Source organism: Molossus molossus, unplaced genomic scaffold (assembly GCF_014108415.1).
Source record: "Molossus molossus isolate mMolMol1 unplaced genomic scaffold, mMolMol1.p scaffold_m16_p_12, whole genome shotgun sequence".
Classification (NCBI taxonomy): Eukaryota; Metazoa; Chordata; class Mammalia; order Chiroptera; family Molossidae; genus Molossus; species Molossus molossus.
This window is the reverse complement of record NW_023425347.1, coordinates 8,305,768-8,330,275: the sequence shown is the minus strand read 5'-3', so window position 1 is coordinate 8,330,275 and position 24,508 is coordinate 8,305,768. Positions and strand designations below refer to the sequence as shown.

Below are 24,508 nucleotides of genomic sequence, written 5' to 3'. Positions count from 1 at the left end.
GGTCATCTTACTCCTTCCCTGTGCTCTGGGGAAAGGTGGTGGCCCCTCCCTGAAACATTCAACCCCACCCAGGTGAGACAAAAATGCAAATTGAAGCTCATTTACAACCAGCATCTGACCCACCCTCAGGAAATCATCTTATGCTCAACATCTGAGGAAGTTTTTTATTCAACTCAAAACCAAAGGCTCTTCAAGTAACAGAAACTAATAGTGTCCAGGAAAAAAGCTAGAGGATAACTGAATCATTCCTGGACTTGCAAATCTACCCAGGAAAGTAAGACTTGACAGTGGTGTTTAACATGGGTCGTCCTATGCTCATCCAAACCTAGTAGAGGAAGCCACAAACAGTAGAAGACCAACACCCACAGAGAAAATTTGACAGGCTCCCAAACCAACTGAGATAGCCAAATTGATGAAAAAAAAAAAAGAAAGAAAGAAACAAATCCCAAAGAAAAAAACAAGAGACCTCTACCAAAGATGAGATAAATAAAATGCAGTTAAGCAAGTTATCAGAGGTAGAGTTCAGAGCCATTATCTTAAGGAAGATCAACAGCATAAGTAAGGACCTCAACAGCATGAGTAAAGATATAGAAGCATTAAAAACCAACCACATGGAAATGAAGAATGACAGAGCATAAATAAATAACACAATGGACGGACTAAACAGCAGAGTAGAGGAAGCTGAGGACCAAATCAGGGAATTTGAAGACAGGGTAGAAAAAATCAACAAATCAGAAAACCAGAAGTAAAGAACAATTATAAAATAGAAAGACAGCTTAAAAAAACTGGGGGACAAATGAAAACATAATAATATTTGCATCATAGGATTCCCCAAAGAGAAGAAAATGGGCAAGGGTTAGACAATATATTTGAAGAAATAGTGACAGAAAACTCCCATAATTTGGTGAAGGAAGAAGGCATTAAAGTTCACGAAGTACAGAGAGCCCCAAGTAAGAAAAACTCAAAGAGGCCCACACCAAAACAAATAATAATTAAAATGCCAAAAATTAAAGACAATGAGAATCCTAAATGTAGCAAGACATAAGCAACAGCTTACCTACAATGGAACCCCCATAAGGCTCTCAGCTGACTTCTCAACAGAAACACTACAGGCCAGAAGGGAATGGCATGAAGTAGTCAAGGTAATGAAAAACAAATATCTGAATTCAAGACAACTCTACCCAGCAAGGCTGTCATTCAAAATAGAAGGTCAAATAAAGGTTCGGTTCCGCTAAGGGCGCGTACCTCAGTTGCAGTTTGTCCCCAGCCCTGGTCGGTCGTGCGGGTGGCAGCCACTCAGTGTGTTCCTTTCACATTGATGTTTCTCTCTCTCTCTCTGTTCCTCTCTCTCTCTCCCACTCTACCTGAACAAAAAATGGAAAAAATGTCCTCAGGTGAGGATAAAAATAAATAAGTAAATAAATAAATAAATAAATGGACTGCTGTAATTAGTAGAAGAAATGGGAAGAAAAATATAACCACAATAAACAAAAAAGGCAATAAATAAGTACATATCAATAATCACCTTAAATGTAAATGGATTGAATGCTCAGATCAAAAGACACAGAGTAGTTGCCTGGATAAGAAAGCATAACTCATTTATATATTGTTTACAAGAGACTCATCTCACAACAAAAGACTCACATAGGTTAAAAGTGAAGGGATGGAAAAGAATCTTCCAAGCAAACAGAGAAGGCCACTACATAATACTGAAAGGATCTATCCAACAGGAAGATATAACCTTGGTAAACATATATGCACCCAATATAGGAGCACCAAAATGTATTTAAAATCTTCTGGAGGATTTCAAAAGAGAAATCGACAGCAATACAATCATAGCAGGGGACTTCAACACCCTGCTGACATCACTGGATAAATCCTCTAGACAAAAAATTAACAAAAAAACAGAGACTCTAAATGATGCACTAGACCAAATGGATTTAATAAATAACAGAGAATTACACCCCAAAACTACAGAATTCACATTCTTCTCAAGAGCACATGGGACATTCTCAAAGATAGACCACACGTTAGGACACAAACTAAGTCTCTACAAGTTCAAGAAGATTGAAATCATATCAAGCATCTTCTCAGATCACAACAGCATGAAACTAGAAATAAATTGCAAAAAGAACATTCAAAGATATGTGAACACATGGAGACTAACTAGCATGTTATTAAACAATGAATGGGTTACCAAGGAGATCAAGGAAGAAATTAAAAATTTTCTGGAAACCAATGAAAATGAACACACAACACAAAATCTATGGGATGCAGTGAAAGCATTCCTGAGAAGGAATTTCATAGCACTCCAGCCCTACATCAAGAAACAAGAAAAATTTCTAATAGACTATCTAACATCACAGCTTAAAGATCTAGATAGCAAACAAAAAGAAAACCCAGAGAAAGTAAAAGAAATAGTAAAGATCAGAGCAAAAATAAATGACATAGACACCCCCCCCCCCCAAAAAAAAAACAAAAAAACAAAACAAAACAATGCAAAGAATCAATGAAAGAAAGAGCCGGTTTTTTGAAAAGGTAAACAAGACTGATGAACCCTTAGCTAGACTCATCAAGAAACCAAGAGAACCCAAATACACAAATTAAAAAGTGAAAGAGGAGAAATAACAACTGACACCACAGAAATACAAACATTGTTAGCAAATACTATGAACAATTAAATGGCAACAAATTCGACAATCTAAGTGAAATGGACAAATTTTTAGAAACACACAGTTTCCCAAAACTGGAGCGGGAAGATATAGAAAACATGAACAGACCAATAACAACTAAGGAAATTGAAGATATAATCAAGACTCTCCCAGTGAACAAAAGCCCAGTCCTGAATGGCTTCACAGGGGAGTTTTACCGAACATTCAAAGAAGAACTAACATCCATTCTTCTCAAACTATTTCAAAAAATTCAAAAAATTCAAACCCATTTTATGAGCCCAGCATAATTATAATTCCAAAACCAGAAAAAGTCACTACAAATAAATAAAAAAAACTACAGGCCAATAGCCCTGATGAACATAGACTTCAAAATCCTGAACAAAATACTAGCAAATCTGATCCAGCAATACATAACAAAAATAGCCCTGGCCATTTTGGCTCAGCGGTTAGAGCATTAGCTTGTGGTCCAGAGAGACATGAGTTTGGTTGCCGCTAAGAGCACGTACCTTGGTTGCAGTTTGACCCCGGCCCTGGCTGGTCACGTGGGTGGCAACCACTTGATGTGTCCCTTTCATGTTGATGTTTCTCTCTCTCTCTCTCTCTCTCTCTCTCTCTCTCTCTCTCTCTCTCCCTCTCTCTCTCTCTTTCTCACTAGCCCTCCCACTATGTATGAACAAAAAGTGAAAAAATGTCCTCGGGTGAGGATAAAAAAAAAATTATTCACCATGACCAAGTGGGATTCATTTCAGAGATGCAAGGCTGGTACGATATTTGCAAATCGATAAATGTGATACACCACATAAATAAAATGAAGACTAAAAACCACACGATCATATCAATTAATGCTGAAAAAGCATGCGACAAAAATCCAGCACCCATTTCTGATAAAAATGCTCAGCTACCTGGGAATAGAGGGATCATATCTTGACACAATAAAGGCCACATATAAAAGACCTACAGCCAAAATCATACTCAATGGGCAGAAACTAAAGCATTTTCCTTAAGTACAGGAACAAGACAGGGATGGCCCTTTTGCAATGCTTATTTAACATAGTACTGGAAGTCTTAGCCACAGCAATCAGACATGAAGAAAAAATAAAAGGGATCCAAGTTGGAAAGGAGGAAGTGAAACTGTCCTTATTTGCACATGACATGATATTATACATAGAAAACCCTAAAGACTCCATCAAAAATGTACTAGACTTAATAAATGAATTTGGCAAAGTAGCAAGATACAAAATTAACGTCAAGAAACCGATGGCACCAATCGGTTCTTATACACCAATGATGAACTCACAGAAAAAGAAACTTAAAAAACAATCTCATTTACCATCATGGCAAAAAAATTAAAATACCTAGGAATAAACTTAACCAAAGAAATAAAGGACCTATTTGCAGAAAATTATAGGTCATTGAGAAAAGAAATAGTGGAAGATATAAAAAAGTGGAATGATATAACTTGTTCATGGATTGGAAGAATTAACATTATTAAAATGTCCATATTACCCAAAGCAATCTATAGATTCAATGCAATCCCCATCAAAATATCAATGACATATTTCACAGAACTAGAACAAATCCTTCAAAAGTTCATTTGAAACAAAAAAAGACCCTGAATAGCCACAGCAATCTTGAAAAAGAAGAACGAAGTAGTTGGGATCACAATTCCAGATACAGGTTATACTACAAAACTACTGTAATCAAAACAGCCTGGTACTGGCACAAGAACAGGCATATGGACCAGTGGAACAGAACAGGGAACCCAGAAATGGACCCAAGACATTATGCTCAATTAATATTTGACAAAGGAGGCAAGAGCATACAGTGAAGTAAAGACAGCATCTTTAATAAATGGTGTTGGAAAAATTGGACAGCTACATGCAAAAAAATGAAACTAGACCATCAACTTACACCCTACACAAGAATAAACTCAAAATGGATAAAAGACTTAAATGTGACCCGTGAATCCATAAAAATTCTGGAAGGAAATGTAGGCAACAAAATTTCAGACATCATACGCAGCAGAATTTTCACTGATACATCACCTAAGGCAACAGAAGCGAAGGAGAAAATGAACACATAGGACTACATCAAACTGAAAAGCCTCTGCACAGCAAAAGAAACCACCACCAAAATGGAAAGGGAACCTACTGTATGGGAGAGCATAATTGGCAATGATACATCAGATAAAGGGTCAATTTCCAAACTATATAGAGATCTCATACAACTCAACAAAAGGAAGACAAAGAACCCAATGAAAAAATGGGCAGAGGAGCCAAACAGACACCTCTCCAATCAGGACATACAAATGGCCAAGAGACATATAAAAAAATGCTCCACATTACTAATCATCAAAGAGATGTAAATTAAAACAACAATGAGGTATCACCTCACACCTGTTAGAATGGCTGCCATCAACAAAGCATCAAATAACAAGTGTTGGCGAGGGTGTGGAGAGAAGGGGACTCTAGTACACTGCTGGTGGGAATGCAGTCTGGTGCAGCCACTATGGAAACACTATGGTGTTACCTTAAGAAATTAAAATTTGAATTGCCATTTGACCCAGTGATCCCACTTCTAGGAATATACCCTAAGAAGCCTGAAACCCAATCAGAAAGAATATATGTACCCCCATGTTCATAGCAGCACTATTTACTATAGCTAAGATCTGAAAAAAGCTAAAGTGTCCATCATCAGACAAATGGATAAAAAAGCTGTGGTACATATGCACAATGGGGTACTATGCAGCTATAAGAAAGAAAGATCTCTTATCTTTTGAGACTACATGGATGGACCTAGAGAGTATTATCCTAAGCAAAACAAGCCAAGCAGAGAAAAACAAATATCACATGATCTCACTTATTTGTAGAATATAATAAACTTAACAGTCTGAGGAACAGGGTAGACCCAGAGACATGGAAGTAGGGTACAGACTGACAACCCTCAGAAAAGGTGTTGGGGGTGAGGGAAAAGATAAACCACAGAACTTATATGCATGTACACATCACTGATGGACATGGACAACAAAGCTCAGGATGGGGTGGGAGGAATGGGGAGGAGGGAGTAAATGGGGAAAAAAGAAGAATCATCTGTAACAAAAATAACTGAATTAAATAATAAAGAACTTGAATCAAAATACATGGATACAACCATCATATAGTTGAGTATATACACTGGACATTCTAGAATGTTTTAATTAGATACATAAAAAATATATAAGCATCTCAGTATATGTTCTTTTTAATAATTTGTGTCCTTAGAAAATGTACATTCTTTTCATGCTCATGTTTATTTATGTGACCTTGTAGCACCATGTATCAAATAAAACACACCTTTCATGTCTGAGAAAATACATGCAAATTTCTTCTGTAAAACAAACAAAACAAAAAACCAAACAGCAAACAAACAAAAAATAACTAGCCTCTATTTGGGGATGCTGAAGGACCACCTTGTTTTCTTGAAAATGAGAAAATCAATATAATAAAACATTTATTCACCTTTCCTATACAAATAACCAAATAGTAGATGAGGGGAAATTTTCTTCTGTTTTTACAGAAGTATTCCAGCTAATAAGTGAAGAAAACAATGGAGAAGCATTATTTTGCAACTTCTATCCAGTTAATGGATATATGCCTTGAACCTCAGTAACTGCTACTGAGAGAGAGAGAGAGAGAGAGAGAGAGAGAGAGAGAGAGAGAGAGAGAGAGAAAGCGCGAGAGAGCGTGAAAGCGCAAGCTTATGTATTTCATGATGGAAGAGTAAGTCACCAGCTATGAAATACTGCTTTCCCTCCACTTTCCCTTCACTTTCTGCTTAAAGAAGGCACCTGAATCTGATCAAGCTCCAGGTACAACTACCACTTGAGAGGGAACACAGAAGACTGAGGACCTTGTGAAACCACACGATGGGCATGCCATTAGCATATGGCGAAATGCTACAAGACAGCAGCCCAGTTCCTATCACGAATAAAGTGCAAGAGGGCCTTCAGATTGACGGACACTAAAAGACATGACAGTGAATCACAGGTGTGGTCCTTATTTAGATCTTGATTAAAGCAAACAAACTGTAAAAAGAGAAAATTATGATATTTTTCAGTCAATTGAAAAATTGAATATGACTGGATATTTGATATTTTGAGGAACTATATTTTACTGTTTAAAGGTGTGATAATGGTATTGCGATTGTGTGTGGCAAGACAAGGAACTCATTCTTTCAGAAACACATATTGAAACATTTACAGATTAAATGATGTCTCTGGGATTTCCTTAATAAGGAGGGGGGCTGTAGGGGTAGTAAAAAATAAAACAAAATTGCTTATGAGATAATAATTATTAAGACTGATGGGTTTGTGGGGCTTTATCCTTTTCTCTACTGTACTACTTTGGTGAAAATAGTGAAAAGTTAAAAAATAACTATATGTGAATAGTAAAACAATGAAAAGTTAAACATAACTATGTGAATAGTAAAAGCAAAAGAAAGAATCCCTAAGACTATTCAAATAAGTATTGAACCAATACATGCCTTTCTTTCTTTATCCTGAGGCTCATGGTGTTGAGGATCTGTCTGTCTATAGCTGCCCCTTCCCTCCAAAACAGAGGATTGCATATCTTGAATTAAATTGTGATGAATGTTGTATTTTTCTAACATTAAATAAAAAATTCTATACTATTTCAACCAACCAACTGCCACTTTATAAGTGCAATTAAAGAATTACAATGCAATTGTAATCCTTCTAATAGGTACAGGACTTGACAGTTTAATAAAAACTTTCATTTTATTTCATTCTCACCAAACCAAAGAATAAGTCAACTGAGCATTCTTAGTGCCATTTTTTTTATAGATGGGAAAAAACAAAAACATTCAAAGTCACGCAACTATTAATTAGCAGAAGTAGAATCCTTACTCTTTTGCTTTCTGTTTGGTTTTTATTTTCCACATAATGAAGTTTCTTAGAAAATCAAAGTAAATTTTAGTTTAAACAACACATCAAGATGAAAGCACTTTTTTTTTTTTTTTTATCCTCACCCGAGGACATTTTTCCATTTTTTGTTCAGGTAGAGTGGGAGAGAGAGAGAGGAAGAGAGAGAGAGAGAAACGTCGACGTGAAAGGGACACATCGAGTGGTTGCCACCCGCACGACCAACCAGGGCCGGGGACAAACTGCAACTGAGGTATGTGCCCTTAGCGGGAACCAAACCCAGGTCTCTCTGGACCGAGGCCGACCACTGAGCCAAACCAGCCAGGGCTAAAAGCACATTTTATTGTCTCATGAAATCAAGAAATTATGAAATCAAGGTTAATATGATGTACATGATAAAATTTTAATTTAAGAGCTAAGTTAGTTTACATGTAATTTTTTAAAATGTGACATAGTGTTTTCATTAATAGTAAGCATTCTCAAGGTTATCAAAACAATGAATATACTCTTTAAAATAAGAGAGACAAACTTTCCACTAACCAATTATAAGGTAATTGTGTATATTTATTAATAAGGAAAGTCATGTATTTAGTTCAGTTATAACCCCCAATTACTTTTGGCTTTGTTGTTTTATTATCTCTTTTTGACTTTACATATAATATTCTTGATATATTTTATCTGTGTGAGGTCCTGCACTCTTAAAGAATATGCCTACTACCAATGCCATGATTAAGCATCTTCCTAAATGTCCTAGCCAATGGGTAAAGATAAGAGAAGCAAATGAGAAGGTAGTGATGGAAAAGAAGAGGTAAATGCATCATTATTTCCAGAAGACAGAATAATCTCCTGGGTAACCTAAGGAATCAACTTAGAAACAATTCCAACTTATAAATGACTTCAATACTCTTCCTTTTGACCAGTAATAACCAGTTATAAAATAAATGAGGAAAAGTGTATTCAAAATATCAGGCAAAATATAAAATGTGGGAGTAAATTCAATCAGAAAAATAAGAACCTTTGTGAAGAAAACTATAGGACTGAACTTAAAAATTTTTTTTAAAAAAAGATGAATAAATGGAGGAATAAAATATTTCTAGAAATGACCACTGCAAATCTATAAAAATTTCCCAGTTAATCTATAGATGTAATATAATTCTAATCAAAATCTCAATGGTTTGAATGTATTTTGTTGTTGTTGTTTGTTTGTTTTGTTTCGGTAATAAGATGAAGAGTTCGTTGAAGGAATTTAACCAAATAATTTGTGAAATTTATCTTGAAAATTAAATGCAATCAAACAGCTTAATGGGTCTTGTTGTTATTTGAAAGGCAATGAGAGGAACTTACCATAATGAAAACAGTGTGATCTTGAAATGGAGTGGTATCCAGAGTCAGACCTAAAAGTAGATTAATTCAATATATGAAAACCATAACATCTTAATAAGTGGAAACAACTGGTTAACCCACTGTGGAAAAATAAAGTTTAATTCTTTCCTCAAACATTAAGTTAAATCCCAGATAGATTAATAAATTAAATGTAAAATTAGTGAACTACTAAACAACTTTCTCTGTCATAAACCACAGAGACAAGATTAACAGATTAGCTACATAAAATTCTTAGTCTTGTGTGCCTATTATCCCCCGTCACTCCAAATATGACAGTGAAACAAAATACAAACCCTCTTTTGATTTTAAGTAACAGTTACTGAACAACGAGTGGTTTAAGTAATAAAGATAATTCATTATCTCATATAACAAAACTTTGAAGGAAGGCGGTTCCAATATAGCAATTCACTGATATACCACGGAGCTATATTTTTCTATTTTTGTCTCCTTTAAGTGTGGGTTTTGCATGTTCCTGTGTGTCATCTTATATTGTAAAATGGCTGCCAGAGCTCCAGCCCTTAAATCCAAATTTAAGACAGGAATATGTGGGAAGGAACAGCACCAGCTTTTTTTTCTGTGAGAAGCGGCAGCATTCTCAGAACTCCCTCTGGCTGTTATCTGCGTATGTCTCAAGGGCTAGATTGGGGTCACAAGCCCACTCCTAGGTACAAAGAAAAGGAGGATTTCTCTTTGCAGTCCCCAGAGAAAAAGGCAGGCAGGCAATGGAGAAGGGGGTGGCAGTGGGTGACTGAACTAGTCAAGATTCACAAACAAATGTCAAACTAAGAAGAAACTACAGTATCTGAATATAGGTGACAAAAAGATGTATTCTTACTCTACAAAGAGTAAACAGATGAAAAATTATCTATCTCATCAGTAATGTAAGAAAGATTACATTAGGACTCTAATGTTCAGTTTTGCTTGTTTGTTGTAAGCTGCACTGCAATCCTTTTATTCATGCCGCCTTTCAATCAATCCTTTCCCTATAAGCAACACTGTTCTGATTTCTAGTATATATTATTTTATAATTTAAATATTGCTTAAAACTTAAATATAAGAAAATTCTCACAGGAGAACCCTACAACCAGCATAAGAAAATTACAACAAACAAGATGGAGCAAATTTGGCATAAAAGATACTGCTATTGTGGAATGGGGGACTTAAAATTCTGAGTTTTGTTTTGTTTTGTTTTGTTGTTGTTTTTAAAGATTTGAAAACTCTCATTCTGCATGCAATTCTTTTCATTTATTTGTATGCTCTCATGATTAAATATGTTTTCATACTATATTATATAAGAGTATACCATTTAGAAATAGAATTCCAGAAAGAAGAGATTTAAAGCCAGCCATTCATCTGGAAAAGTTAATTTTCTTCTCCTCTTTAGATCGGCTCTCTTTGGTGTCTAGTGGGGGAGAATCATTAATGTTCAAAAATTTATAATGAATATGGTTGGAAAAAATACCCAAGGCTTCTGCCCCCCTTAGGGGTCTTGCAGTCCATTGGAGAAGATAAGACATTTAAAAAAAAACTTAGTCCAGAGGACAAGATAGCACATTTACTTACTTACTTACTTACTTACTTAGTTATTTACTTTATTTTTTGATACGTGCCCCTAGCGGAAAACAAACCCAGGACTCTCTGGTCCACAGGCCAATGCTCAAACAGCTGAACCAAACCGGCCAGGGTGATAGCACAGTTATTAAAGGCCAAGTTATGAAGACCATATGAGGAAAGAAATCAGTCATCCCTACCTTGACCAATGGTTGCAAATGTTATAGGAACAGATGGTAGTGAAAGTGCTTTGGAAACCGCTTGCAGTTAACTACACGTGTTAGTTGTGGCTCTCATGAGGAAACTGGAAAAGTTAAGGAGTCGAGTTCATCAAACTCCATTTGCTAAGTCTTGAACCTACCACCCATCATTGATAACCTGGGTGCTCTAAAGGATCCACAGTTTGTGTGGGGGAAGGGAAACTAGACTAGGAACATGAGGCCAATTGTGATAACACCCTTTCAAAGAAGACTGAAGAGGTCCAGAGTGAGAGAACAGGTAAGGGAAAGGAAGGAGGCAGTCTGAGGAAAGGCCCTGTACGTGTCTGCTAGAGCTGCCGTAACCAATAACCACAGGCTGGGGGCTTAAACAACAGAAATATATTTTCTCACAGCTCTGGCAGTGGAAAGTCTGAGATCAAGGTGTCAACAAGGTTGGTTTTTCCTGAGGCCCTTCTGCTTGGCTTGCAGAAGGCTGCCTTCTGCCTGTCTTCTGTGAATGTAGGGAGACAGAGACAGAGATCTCTGGTGTCTCTTCCTTTTCTTATAAGGACACCAGTGTTATAGGGTCAGAGCCCTATCCTAATAGACTCATCTAACCCTAATTACCTCCTTAAAGGCCCAAGTACATTGTAGATCCAGGCTTCCACATATTAATTTTTGGGGAAAATAATTCAGTCCATAACAGAATCCATGGTGAGGATCCACAGCAAAGGGAAATAACAAGTCTGGTCTGAGGATACTGGGGAACATGTGTTCCAGCCTTGTGAGCAAAAAGGATGGATAGCAGTGCAGCTTTGAGTTCACCAGCGGCCATGGAACCACTACCATCTAGATGACAACCCTAGATACCATCTAGATACCATCTAAATGACAACCCAAGGGCTTCAGGAGGTAGCTGAGTGGGCATGGTCTCCTCTGGCTCACTCATAGGCATGTAACCCCCTTCACACTGCTAATTGCACCCTGGCCCATCCCAGGCTGTGGAGCCTGGAGAGATAATGCTATGTCCACCCTGAGGAAAATGTCAAGCCCCTATGGTTTTTAATCCTTTGGAGCATTTTAACCCAGATGCCTCCTGCTTGTACAGTAGTCCCCCCTTATCCACAGTCTTAGTTACCCATGGTCAACCGCGGTCTGAAAATATTACATGGAAAATTCCAGAAATAAACAGTTCATAAGTTTCCAATTGCATGTGCTGTTCTGAATAGTGTGATGAAATCTTGTACCTTCCTGCTCTGTTCCACCAGAGCCATCAATTATCCTTTGGTCCAGCATATCCACTCTGTGTAAAATATTCACCCGTTGGTCACTTAGGTTATTAGGTCAACTGTTAGAGTAGCCGTTACACTTTGCTTAGTAATGTCCCAAGCGCAAAAGGAGGGAAGCTGGCAATTGAGACACGCAAAAGAGGAGCTAGTGTGCTGCGTTTACGTGAAAAAGTAAAAGTTCTCTACTTGATAAGGGGAAAATCTTATGCTGAGGTGTAAGACTGAATTTTCTATTCATGAAATTGTGAAGAAAACAAACAAGAAAAAAGCCATACACACTAGTTTTGCTGTCACAACTTTGCTTAGGATGGAAAAGGCATTAAATTTGAGGGTGGGAGACATGAACAGAAAATGTGTTCCCATTGATGGCAGTGTGCTGGCCAGAACGCAGAGCCTATAATGAAGACTTCAGTAAGGGGTCCCTCTGAAATGAGTGACACTCTTTACTGCAAATAAGGGAAGGATACAGATTCACAATAGGTTTGGACTTAAAAATATAAAATTAATGGAAAGACTGTATCTGCCAGTGAAGAAGCTGCTGCCACATTCCTGGTAGAGTTAAAGAAGCTAATTCAAGAGCTTGTTACTATCTGTGGTTTCAGGCGTCTACATAACCACAGCTTCACTGCCCTGCGCCTCCTCCCCCTTCTCCCCACAACAATCCAGTACTGGATGGGGGAAGGGAGGGGTGTTAACCCCCTTGGAGGAACAATACCCCGTAAAGCTGCCCAGATGACCATACTTACAATGTCTCCCCTTTGCGCTCCTCCTATATTAATATTAACTAGCTAATTACGATGATAACACATGGACCCAGTCCAACAGCATTTGTTATGCAGAGGAGGACACCAAAAAACAAAAAAATAGACTTAAGAGTTTGAAGGTGAATTTACATATCTTAATCCCAGCCCAGAGTTTTCTTGTATTTCATGCTGCTTTTCCTTGAAGGTTGTGGGGAGCAGAAACGAAAAGAAATTAAATGAATGTGTATCTTGAAAAACATCAGTACTACAGATTGATCAGAACTGAAGAGAGAGAATCACTACAAATACAACACAACTTCACCAACAATCTATTTGGGAATGAAACATGAAGGTCTGAAAAGTCCAAAGGCATTATTTTAAAGAGAGTCCTTTAATACTTGTCAGTACATGATAATTAAGTACAGAGGTCCTTATGACACAAGCCTTAGTTAATTAATGAGAATACTTTAAAATTTAGATCAATCATTTGTAAAAAGGAACTTGAAAGGTGCTTGTCGTAATTTTTTCTCTTAAGTACTTTAACCATTTCCCCCTAACATTGTGTTTATATACCCAGTTTGCTTTAAAAACACTTTTACATTTAATGCTAAAAAGTGAAATGTCAAATCATCTCATGGCCAAATGATCAGAAATTCAGAATTAGTGGAAACTTTACTCTATGCACACCTACCATGAGAAGAAGGGCAACAGTTTTTTTTGTGGGATCCCTATCTATATAAACAATTTGAGTCAGCCAATGCCAGCCCATCAGCATCATTCTGGCTGCTTAATGTCATCTGATCCCATGAAAAAGTTTGGTACCAGCCAATGAGAATGAGATGTCTGCCAGGCAACCCTCCAGGTTGACCCTACTGTGAGAGACCCAGAGCTCCAGGCCACCTGGTCAACCCCAAGCAAGGGATAAGGGCAGAGGATCTGGAGACTTTCCCAAAAGGGTCACATGTCCTTAGACCAGGCTCGGGTACCCGCCCTAACAACACTGCTGCTTCCAGCCTCCAGGCAGGGTCTGGCTTGCCTGAATCAAAGAGTGATACTGACTCTATAAGTCAAAACAGCAAAAGATATGCAATTTTTCAGAAATATTTCTCTGGGCAGTAAATTAAACTTGGAATTGAAAATCAAAAGAGAGAAGACTTCCATTACTGCCAGGCCTGCATTTTGAATATCTTTGATGGGAACAACTTGAGTTTCCTGCTTTACACATTACTGTGATGTTTCTTAAAGAAACCCTCTATGCCATTCGGTGAAGACAATTGATTATTCTAACAATGTAAGGCACCAACTGGCTCAATGGAATTTTCAGTCACCATAGAGATTTTTAAAAGCAAATCTTTCAAGTTTGGCACAGCAGGGAGTCAAGTTTTGAGAATTTGTTTTTCTACCTGTAGTGACATTAAAGACCATAGTAATTGAAATTTGACAAAACAGCTCCCAGTGTCCACAACCTGGGAGTAGGCACACACACTGGCCACACGGAAGGTACAGTTACTCCATCCCTTTGTGCACCACACTGTGTCTCTGCACTGCAGCAAGTTGTAAATAATGCAAGACCTGGGATGGGCTGTGTTCTCCATCCATAAAGAAAAGAAGGCTTGTGATAAATCCTTGGTGGCAGAGCCCTAAGTTTGTACCCAAGGATGCTACAGAGACCAGCTCTTCCCAGGGGTGAATTTCCAGTGGGTGGAGCCTGGCAGCAGACCTGCAGGATCTGCGTGTATTTCAGCATCGAATGCAGAGACTAATTCCTCCCACAAAAACAAGCCTTGGCTGTGGTGTCATCTCTCTTCAGAACAGGGAAAGATCATGTGAAGCTCAACCTCTGAAGAATTCAGGTTCCAAGTAAGAGGGGTGGGGAGGGATACCTTCCACTGGATGTATGCTGTTTTTCATGTTTCTTTCACATAGTTCTTCCTCTTGTTTAGCCTGTGCCCCACTAGTCTATAGGAGTGCTTCTGTTTGCTGCCCTGGCCCCAGTCCTTGCTGACTAACCAGCCTTCAGCCAGAGTAAAGTAAATCCAGCAGCAGGCTTTACAGACACCGCTGTCCCGGAGCTGTCTGAGCCCAGCCATGATGTTCTTTGACAGGTTGTGGACAGTGAACCCTTGGGCCACATCTCCTTTGACCTATTTGCAGACAAAGTTCCAACAGCAGCAGAAAAATTTTGTACTCGGAGCACTATGGAGAAATGATTTGGTTATAAATGTTCCTGTTTCACAGAATTATTCCGGGATTATATACCAGGGTGGTGACTTCATATGCCATAATGGCACAGGTGGCAAGTCTAGCTATAGGGAGAAATTTGATGATGAGAATTTCATCCTGAAGCATATAGGTCCTGGCATCTTGTCCATGGCAAATGCTGGACCCAATACAAACAGTTCCCAGTTTTTCATCTGCACTGCCAAGCCTGAGTGGTTTGATGGCAAGCATGTAGCCTTTGGCCAGGAAGAAGACAGCATGGATATTGTGACAGCCATAGAGTGCTTTGGGTCCAGGAATGACAAGACCAGCAAGAAGATCACCGTTGCTGACTGTGGACAACTCTAATAAATTTAACTTGTTTCATCTTAACTACCAGGCCATTCCTTCTGTAGCTCAGGAGAGCATTCCGTCACCCCATTTGTTTGGAATGTTCTACAGTCTTGGTGCTCCTGTTGAAATTCATTTGGTTCCATATTTTCCTTACCCTTTCTCAGTCTAGCTGGATTGCATAGTTAAGTTTATGATTATGAAATAAAAACTAAACAAACAAACAAAAAAATACGGCAGCAGCCTCTCCTGCTCCCATTTCTGCCCTTGTGGAGACCAGTTTTATTCAAAATTACCTAGAGACAGGGAGTCCAAATCTGTCTCAGAGGAGAGTGCAGGTTACCTCTGAAAGGACGTGTTTCTAAATCCTGCTCAATGCTAGCAGCTGACACAGCCTTTGTTCTGTTCCTGGGTGTGACTGAATGAGTGTTTGTGCGATGAATTTCAGACAGAGAGAAAAATGAAATCAGAATATGGTGGGTTTTCCTAACTGGTTAAGACATTCTATTCTACTACTAGATTTTTAAAAATTAAGTTATTCAGACACTTGTATTGATTCATACTTCAATTATCTTATTTTAATGAATGATTTACTTATTCAGAAACCATATAATGTGGGCTCTGTTCATAATGCAAGGAAAACAAGAGGGGACGGTGCATGTTGAGGGGGTGGTGATGAAGCTGGAGGGGAAATCAAGAAGATGGACCCCTTCATGTCAACTGTGAGCCTGAGTCTGCTCTGTCGTCGTCAATTCTAATTTGCCAGAGCCGAGAGCTCTTCCCTAGCTGTTGATGACTTGATCTTCCACTGGGTTCTGGACTTGCCCCCAAACTGAAGTGCCCATGTGTTAGAGATTATTTGATATATAAAAAGATCTCTCTAGGGGCATGACATTTTACAGAACTTTTGAGATCCAAAGTTATTGATGGTGACTTTTGAGATCCAAATTTATTGATGGGAAGGGTCCCTGGTCGGTAATACTTCCTCAGATGTGGCATGATGACTGGAGTAATGGTGATATGCTTCCAAGACTGTCATCAGCAGAGACTTTCCCAGTCTTCCTTGATGAACAATCATTAGTTTCCTAAAAGGGGAACCAATCACCAGCTCCAATTTGTTTACAACAACAACAACAAAAAGTTATTTAGAGCTCAAATGCTTTTACACCTTTCCTCCTGGTTTAACTGTTCCAGGTAAAGAGTGAGAAAGAAGCCCAGCTGGTGTGGCTCAGTGAATTAGCATCACCCCATGGACTGAGAAGTCCCTGTATGATTTCCCATCAGGGCACATGCCTGACTTGTGGGCTTGACCCCCAGTAGGGGGCTTGCAGGAGGCAGCCAATCCATGTATCTTTCTCACATCTATGTTTCTCCTCTTTCTCTCCTCCTCTCTCTCTAAAACAAAAATCAATAAAAACATATTTTAAAAAAAGAGTGAGGAAGAAGCTATGATCTAATGAGACAAGTACAGTTTTTAAAAGCTGAGACTTTTCCCAACTATATCATTAAACCAGCTGTGTGTCCTTGAGCAATTACTTAAGCTCTCTGGTTTTCTCATCTCTAAAATGAAGAGCTTGACGCTAATCCAAGGGTCCTCCTTCTTCCAACTGCTAGTTCCTTAACCTCAGTTTCCTCATCTATAAAATGGAAACAATACCTAGCAAATAGTAGGCACATGGTTAACTGTGGTTCCCTTTACTCACTTCCTCTCCCTTGTTTTCCAAGCATTTTGAGGGTTCCACTGTCTTTTGGTTTCTGTTTCTCCCCAGAGCCTGTTAGGAGGTTCCTAAAAGAAATTCCTTAGGAGGCAGACAAATAATGAGGAAAAACCACATTTGCAAGACCTCCACCAGGACCTCTCCTTCCCACTCATTCACAGAGGATGGGGTTTGAGAGAATATCCTCATGGGCCTATTGATAAAACAGTGATCCTTTAATGAGCTCCTTCCCCCCACTCCAGGTTGTGATAGGAGCTGGACACAACACACTGAAGCTCCACAGCAACTTTATGAGGTAGATGCATTTCCTATTCTGCGCGTCCAGAGAGGCTACATCAATGTAAGTTATAAAGGCAAGATTTTGACCAAGGCTTGTCTGACTCTCGAGCAGTGCTCTCTCTTCATCCTTCCAATTACACAGTAAAGGTAGCTCTGCCTTTAAGCCAAAGAGCCTCCTCTCCTCAGAGGCTGCACCCTCTACCCCCAAGCTGAGGTTTTGCTAGCTACTCAAAGGTGCTCTGTGTCTTATGGAGGGGTCTGCATGCTGGGTGACCAGCTTCATCTGCTGGTCATAGAGGATTGTGGTCAGCCTTCTTCCTGCCACTGACTGGCTGGCTGCTTATCTCTTTAACAGCTGGGTAGTAGCATCACTATCACTTGGGAACTGGTTAGAAATGCAAATCCTCAGCCCACTCCAGACCTAAAGAATTAGAAAATCTGGGGTGGGGCCCATGATCTGTCTTCACAACCCTCAAGGAGACTGTGAGGTAGGCTCAGGGATGAAAACCACAGGTTCAGAATGCCTGGGTAACCTTATGTGCATGGCTGTTGGAATAAGAACTGAGCTCATAGCATCTTCACATCCCAGAACGTTGCTGACTCCCCTTTGGGGAGAGCATTGACCAGCTGGCCCACAATGTGTATGCATGAGAAGAAGGTTCTAGTCCCAGCAAGAACATGTTTCCTCTACCAGAATTAGCATGAGACAGCCAGTGCCCAGCCAGAGAAACTAGGCAGGGTAAGCAAAAGTCCCAGGGTGAGGTTCAAACACAAGGAACAGGACAAATACTAAATGCAGATGACCAGAGATGAGTCAAGGTGAGAGCCATGGGCTAAGATAGCAAAGAGTGGTAACATCTAGAGGGATCACAAGCACAGCTGCAGACACACCCAGGCCATCTGCTGCTCAGGTGGTAGATGGAGGTACATGGTGTGTCCAAAGCCATGGTGGACCCGAGCCAGGCAAGCAGGACACCCACCACACTGTTTCAAGGCAGAATCAAATCCTTCTCTGTACCAGGGCCAGTGTTCAGATGGAAATGGGCAGTGCTTTGCAGGGACTGGGGATGGAGGGGAGGAATACTTTGGAACACCTTCCAGCTCCTCTTTGTCAGAATTACTCACATTGGGATTATAATCAGAAATGTCACTTTTAGTAGGCAGAGTTGGTACAATAATTAAATTCATAATATTTACCATGAGACATAATGTTCAGATCAAATAATAAAGCATGCTTAACAAGCATTTTTATTTATCAATATAATACAATAAAAGAAATAGAAATTTTGGCATATGCTTCAGACGTAAGACAACCCCTTTTTTTTTTTTTTACCTTCTTCTGGTGTCCCTGTCTCCTATGTACTCCTCCTCATCATAATTTCAGTTCAAAATCCAATCCTCAATAAAGTGAGTCTTCACCCTTGGTCACATACTACACTGGCTCAGTCCCTGCCCTTTACTTCCCTTATCACAAGGACCTGTGCATATATAGATCTGTGTGTGATGGAAGTCTAGCTCTGCTGACTACCTGCAAACTCTGTAAGGGCAGAAACAATTAATTGCTCATCATCAATCCCATGTCCAGTGTAACACCTGGTATATAGCAGGTGCCTAATGTGTTGGATGAATGAATGAGTGAATGAATAAAGGAAGGAAGAAAGGAATGGATGAAGCCCATTTGGTCTACCAGCAAGTTCTTTTTTCCACATACCTGGCCCTTGATGCTGTACAGCATTGTGCTGCCTCCCTCCATTACACACTTTGCTTTTGGAGTCAGATAGCCCTAGAATCAAATCTTTCCTGTTCCACCTACTACCATGTGCTGTTGGGCCAGTAACTGAATTCCTTCCAAATTCATTTTGTTATCTTTAAAATGGAATCATGACAACACCTCACTCATGGAGTTGGGATTAAATGAAATGCACTCAAACATTTGAGTAAATAACACTAACAATTATTGATCATTTGCTATTTGTCAGGAACTATTTTAAACTTTTTAAATGTATCATCCTGATACCATTATAATTAACTAGTTATTAATAACAGAAAGGGAAGAAAGGGAAGGCCAGACATTATAGGATGTTCCTTGATAAACATTGGGGGAGGAAATGTTACAGAGAAGATAGATGCATGCCCAGTAAAGCTGGGGTGACATAGGAAAGGTACTTGTGTGTCAATCACAGCTGGGGATAGAGATGGTTAGCCAGAATGAGCATGACCACTGCAAAGGCAAGAAGATGTGGAATACATAATCCGCTGAATAAAGAACTCTCTCTCTCTCTCATGCTTTCAGGATTCTTAGGACTCTTGTTGCTCTCTTGGTTCTTTTGTATTCACTCATATGGCCCATGGCCCATAGATCCCATACACAATGGACTAATGAACTACAGCTAGCCTGATGCTGAACTGGACCCAGCTCCAACTTGGAAATTAAACTCTGGACACTGGCTTTGCTTCTAGCTTTACTGAAACACCAGCTACACTTCTTTTATGACTGAACTAAGGAAAATGGGACTTTGGAAACCGAAGGGTATAATTCCATGGAAATAAAACTTTCTACTATATCTCATCCTCCCTTGGGAGCCTCTGGAAATGCTTATTCCAGCTGTACCCCAAGAACCCCATTCCCACTAGCAATGAGGGGAAACGAGGTATGGTCCCCTCCACCAGTAACAATCCCATTTAATTCTTACAAAAATCTATTGAAGCAGGTTGCCTCCCCACCCACTTTACAGATGAGGAAAGTGAGGCCCAAAGTCCTAGCAGCATGAGTGGGCACAACTACGAAGTAAGCAGCGACTCTGGCTGTGGGTTTTTTGGGACCACACACAGTCACCATCTTGCCTGCCTCTCAAGGGAAGCTGCTGTTTATTTTGCGAAATTGGGACTTTCTTGGAATAGCCACATAATAATAAGGATTGGTAATGCTCAAAGGAGTTTCACTCTTTACTTCTCACCTAAGGACACAGCACACCAGAAATCAGAATGGCCATGGAAACAGCTTCAGGGAGTTCCAAGAACATGGTTGCCCACTGAGGAGGTGATAGCCCAGGGAGAATAGTGGGTGTTTGTTAGCTGTTACAGCCACTTCTTTCCCACATGCTGTTGCTGTTACATGTGAGGTTTCAGGGGACAGGATACAATAATGACCCCTCTAGGCTCTGATCACCTCAGGGAATTGGCTGGTTGGTCGAGCAGGAATATATTTCAGGGTAGCATATTCCACCGGTTCCTAAACTTAGAGGTGGGACCTGTCATTTCCCAACAAGAGCACCCAGACCTCGATCTCTCCCATATATGTACTCTTTGCTGCATGTTGGTGTTGGGGGCTGGAGTTAGAGGCTCCAGAGGGACAAAGTCATTTGAGTATACCATGTCCAATAAACATTTGTCAAAGAATGAAAGAACAAATAGTTAGTCAGTCAACGTTGACAGAGTGGCCATTTTTCATATGGTGGAAACATGGAATATTGGACACACAACTCCCTTGCAGTGCATCATCTGGGCACGGTTGAGGAGTATTCACATCTTTTTTATTTTTATTTGTCTTCCTCTCTTCACAAGTTTACTTTCAATATATCTAGACTGACCCAAAATCTCACTTGTAAGCCAAAATCCAGTGACAGTTGGTCTTATAGGCTTTATAGTTTCACTATATTTCAACCCGACAACATCAAGTTTATCAAGAGATGAGTAGAATCTTATTAAATAAGAATGTATGTTGCTCAGACTTGTTTTATAAGTATGTTCTGTGGAAGTAAAACAGATATGTAGAAGAAATGCCAGTTCCTAAAACATTAAATAGCGAGACCTAATTTACTAAAAGTTATCCTTAAAAATATAACTCCCAGTCATTTCTCATATAAAGTTTTATTAGAATCCAGTGCCATTTGCTCCTGGAGCCAGATTTATATTTGTGTGGACTATGATAGATAAGGTCATAGTTAAGAGATCTGGACATCACACACTGAATTTAGGGTCTCCAGAAGGTGATTCTATGTCCTTTACCTTGGGTCCCCTTCACCATGAAATATGAAAGAAGAAGAAAAAAGAATCCACTGCATATCACAGTGCAGGGCATATTAGAATAACACAATAAATGGTAGCTATTATTTTTACCTCAACTTAATTTTTCTGTGAATTAGAAAATGGTGGTAAAAATGATGGGGAATTTTGTTATACTAATGTTACCCTAAAAATACTTTGTTTTTCTCTGGTCTTGGGAATTAAGAACTCATCGAGAACAAAGGAGTTAGTGGAGGAGGTAATGTCTTCCTCTGAGTGTATATAAATAAGCAAATCCTTAGTTAAAGGATGTTGAATTTAGATTTATCATTCTTCTCAAGGAGTCCAACTCCAGTTTCCCGAGAATAAAAAAAGGCAAGGGGCCCTGGCCGGTTTTGCTCAGCGGTTAGAGCGTCGGCCTGCGGTCCTGAGAGACCTGGGTTCGGTTCCCGCTAAGGGCGCGTACCTCGGTTGCAGTTTGTCCCCGGCCCTGGTTGGTCGTGCGGGTGGCAGCCACTCGGTGTGTTCCTTTCACATTGATGTTTCTCTCTCTCTCTCTCTCTCTCTCTCTTTCTCTCTCTCCCTCCCACTCTACCTGAACAAAAAATGGAAAAATGTCCTCGGGTGAGGATAAAAAAAAAAAAAAGGCAAGGGACCACTGTGACTTCATTTGAAATAATGTGGGATGTAGAAATTTTCTTGAACAAAAGAATTGTATGAGGTTTATCTTTTTCTGAGGATGCTTTATCTATCTGGTGGTTTCAATAGAATTACTGCCTACTATGGTAGTTAAGGAGAAAACAATTAGTTAGACCTTATTTCAGATCTCCCCAGACCTTTAATTATATTCCACTTAAGCTCAAGCTTTACTTTATTAATATAAATAAACATAATTGAAAGGCAGAAAAATATTCTAAAGTATCTATTGTTTATTAGAAAATATTTATGATTATGCCTCATTCTCAGGAATATTTTTCCTTTGATTCCAGCTTATATTAGTGCCCTGAATCTCTGTATCATCAACAGACCTCAATGGGTACCATCTACCTAACCACACCGACGTCAACTACTGGCCACAAACAGATGTGTACTAATCAGCCATCCTTCAGAGGAGGATTATGGTAGCCAGACTCTGAAATGACCCTCAAGAACGCTGTCTCCTGGTGCTCACATCCTTGCAAGGATTCCTCCAACATTGTATCAGCATTGCTCTGTGTCACCAATAGCAGAAGACAGAAGTGATGGTGTGCCGCTCATAGTCTAGGTTATTAAAGATATTCACTTCTACCTTGCTCTCTCTTGAATCACTCATTCATAGAAGCCTACCGCCATGTTGATCTCTAGAGACTCCCACACAGTGAGGAAGAAGGAGGAACTGAGGAAGTAAAATCTCTTGCCACAGCCAGGGGAGTGAACTTGGAAGCAGATTTCCTGGTAGGGATTAAACCTCCAGAAGACGGCAATCTTGGCTGAAAGCCTAAAGGCAACCCCATGAGAAACCCTGAGCCAGACCCACACAGGTAAGCTGACCCTCAGTGACTATATGAGATAAGAAATGCTGGTTGTTTTAAGCTGCTGAAATTTTGGAGTCATTTGTTATGCAGTAATATATAACAAATACCAGATCACGAGAAGGCTATCCAAAGACCATGGGAAAAACATACAGGCAGCATAAGATAAGGGTCAAATAAGCAGCAGAAACCAGAGGGTAATTTAACATTCAGGAGGGAGAGAGAGAGAGCTGCGAGATGGAAATTCCTCTATGTTCTACATCTAAAAGCTCGCTTCTCACAGCATCTATTCAGAGGAACCCTCTTTTGTTCTTCTCTAAAACCCAGAGTCATTCTGGCTAGAGGCTTGTCAACAGGGCTGATGTTTCCTGATATCTTTCAGTGTAGCCATGCAGGATGTAAAAGGTTGGATTCGGTACTACTAAGTAAATAGCTGTGTACCAAAGCTCTTAGCTGTACCCCCACCCAGACCTACTCCCACTGTAACTAACAAGTTAACGAGTAGCCCAATAGGGGTGTCCAGGATCCTGATCTCACTCCTGTCCCCAAAACTAACATCCGTCTCATGAGTCAGTGCTCATGCCATATTGCCTGCCACATTGATATGAGATGACCCAAAACAAAGTGTGGTGGTACTGAAGCTTTGTGCCACCTCTCTGAAAGCAGGGACTTATTTCTGTTCTAGTAACACTCTGCTCTGCTGTTGTAAGAAATTAAAAAGGAGCTTGAATTGAAAGTTTCCCTTCCATCCAAAGCTTTGTGGTCCTCTATACTACCCCAAAGAGATAGATTCTAAGGTTAGCTGTAGTGAATAAAGGGGAACATTAGGGTATTATGGGATCAAATCATATATATATTTTACTATATATGACTATATACTTTTGACTATGTGTGTGTGTGTGTGTGTATATATATATATATATATGAATCAACCATCCTTCAGAGGAAGATTATGGTAGCCAGACTCTGAAATGACCCTCAAGAACACTGTCTCCTGGTGCAGTGTTTGACTATATATATATATATATATATATATACACACACACACACACATATACTTGACTATATATATATATATATTTGACCATACATACATATTTAATTATATATATAAAGATCTATGGAATAAAAGTGTGATTTGATTTGAATAATTGGGAAAATTGCTTGGTTTTAGTCCTCACCTCTCCATTTTAAGTGTGAAGTCTTAAAAAACAAAAACAACAAAAAAACTTTCCAATTCTTCATGATACCTTGTATGATGTTTATAATAGTCTCTCATATATTGAATGCTCGGGTTTCAGATGAATGCTCCTCTCCCCATAATTGAGGGAACATACTTTGAATGCTAAGCACAGCCTGGCACATAGTGGCCCTTAATAAATGCCAGCTTCCTTTTATTTCCTCCCAACAAATATTATTATTTTGTCTTATTTAAAGTAAAAATCTCAAAATGTACAAATGTCATCAATTTTCAGAAATAGAACAGAGATTTATTTAAAGTTAACCATGCTGTGAGTTAAATGAACAGCGTCTGACTGTTGATAAGAGGATTCTTAGGTTCCAAGTGCCTGGCCCTCTCTTGATCTTTTTGTTTGTTCGTTTGTTTAATATTTATTCATTTATTTATTCATTCATTCTTCACTAAGATATTTTTTCATTGATTTTCAGATAGAGTGAGGGGATGAGGGA

General features: G+C 39.3%; 1 long non-coding RNA gene across 6 annotated transcripts in view; it reads right to left on the bottom strand.

Moving 5' to 3' along the window:
• LOC118626345 overlaps window positions 1-24,508 on the bottom strand; it is a 209,221-nt gene continuing 184,713 nt past the window's right edge. For all 6 annotated transcript variants that reach the window (XR_004958899.1, XR_004958898.1, XR_004958900.1 and 3 more), the window contains 2 exons: window positions 8,935-8,984; window positions 1-49 (listed from right to left, as the gene is read on the bottom strand). This is a non-coding gene — a long non-coding RNA (uncharacterized LOC118626345). The remainder of the gene's footprint in view (window positions 50-8,934; window positions 8,985-24,508) is intronic.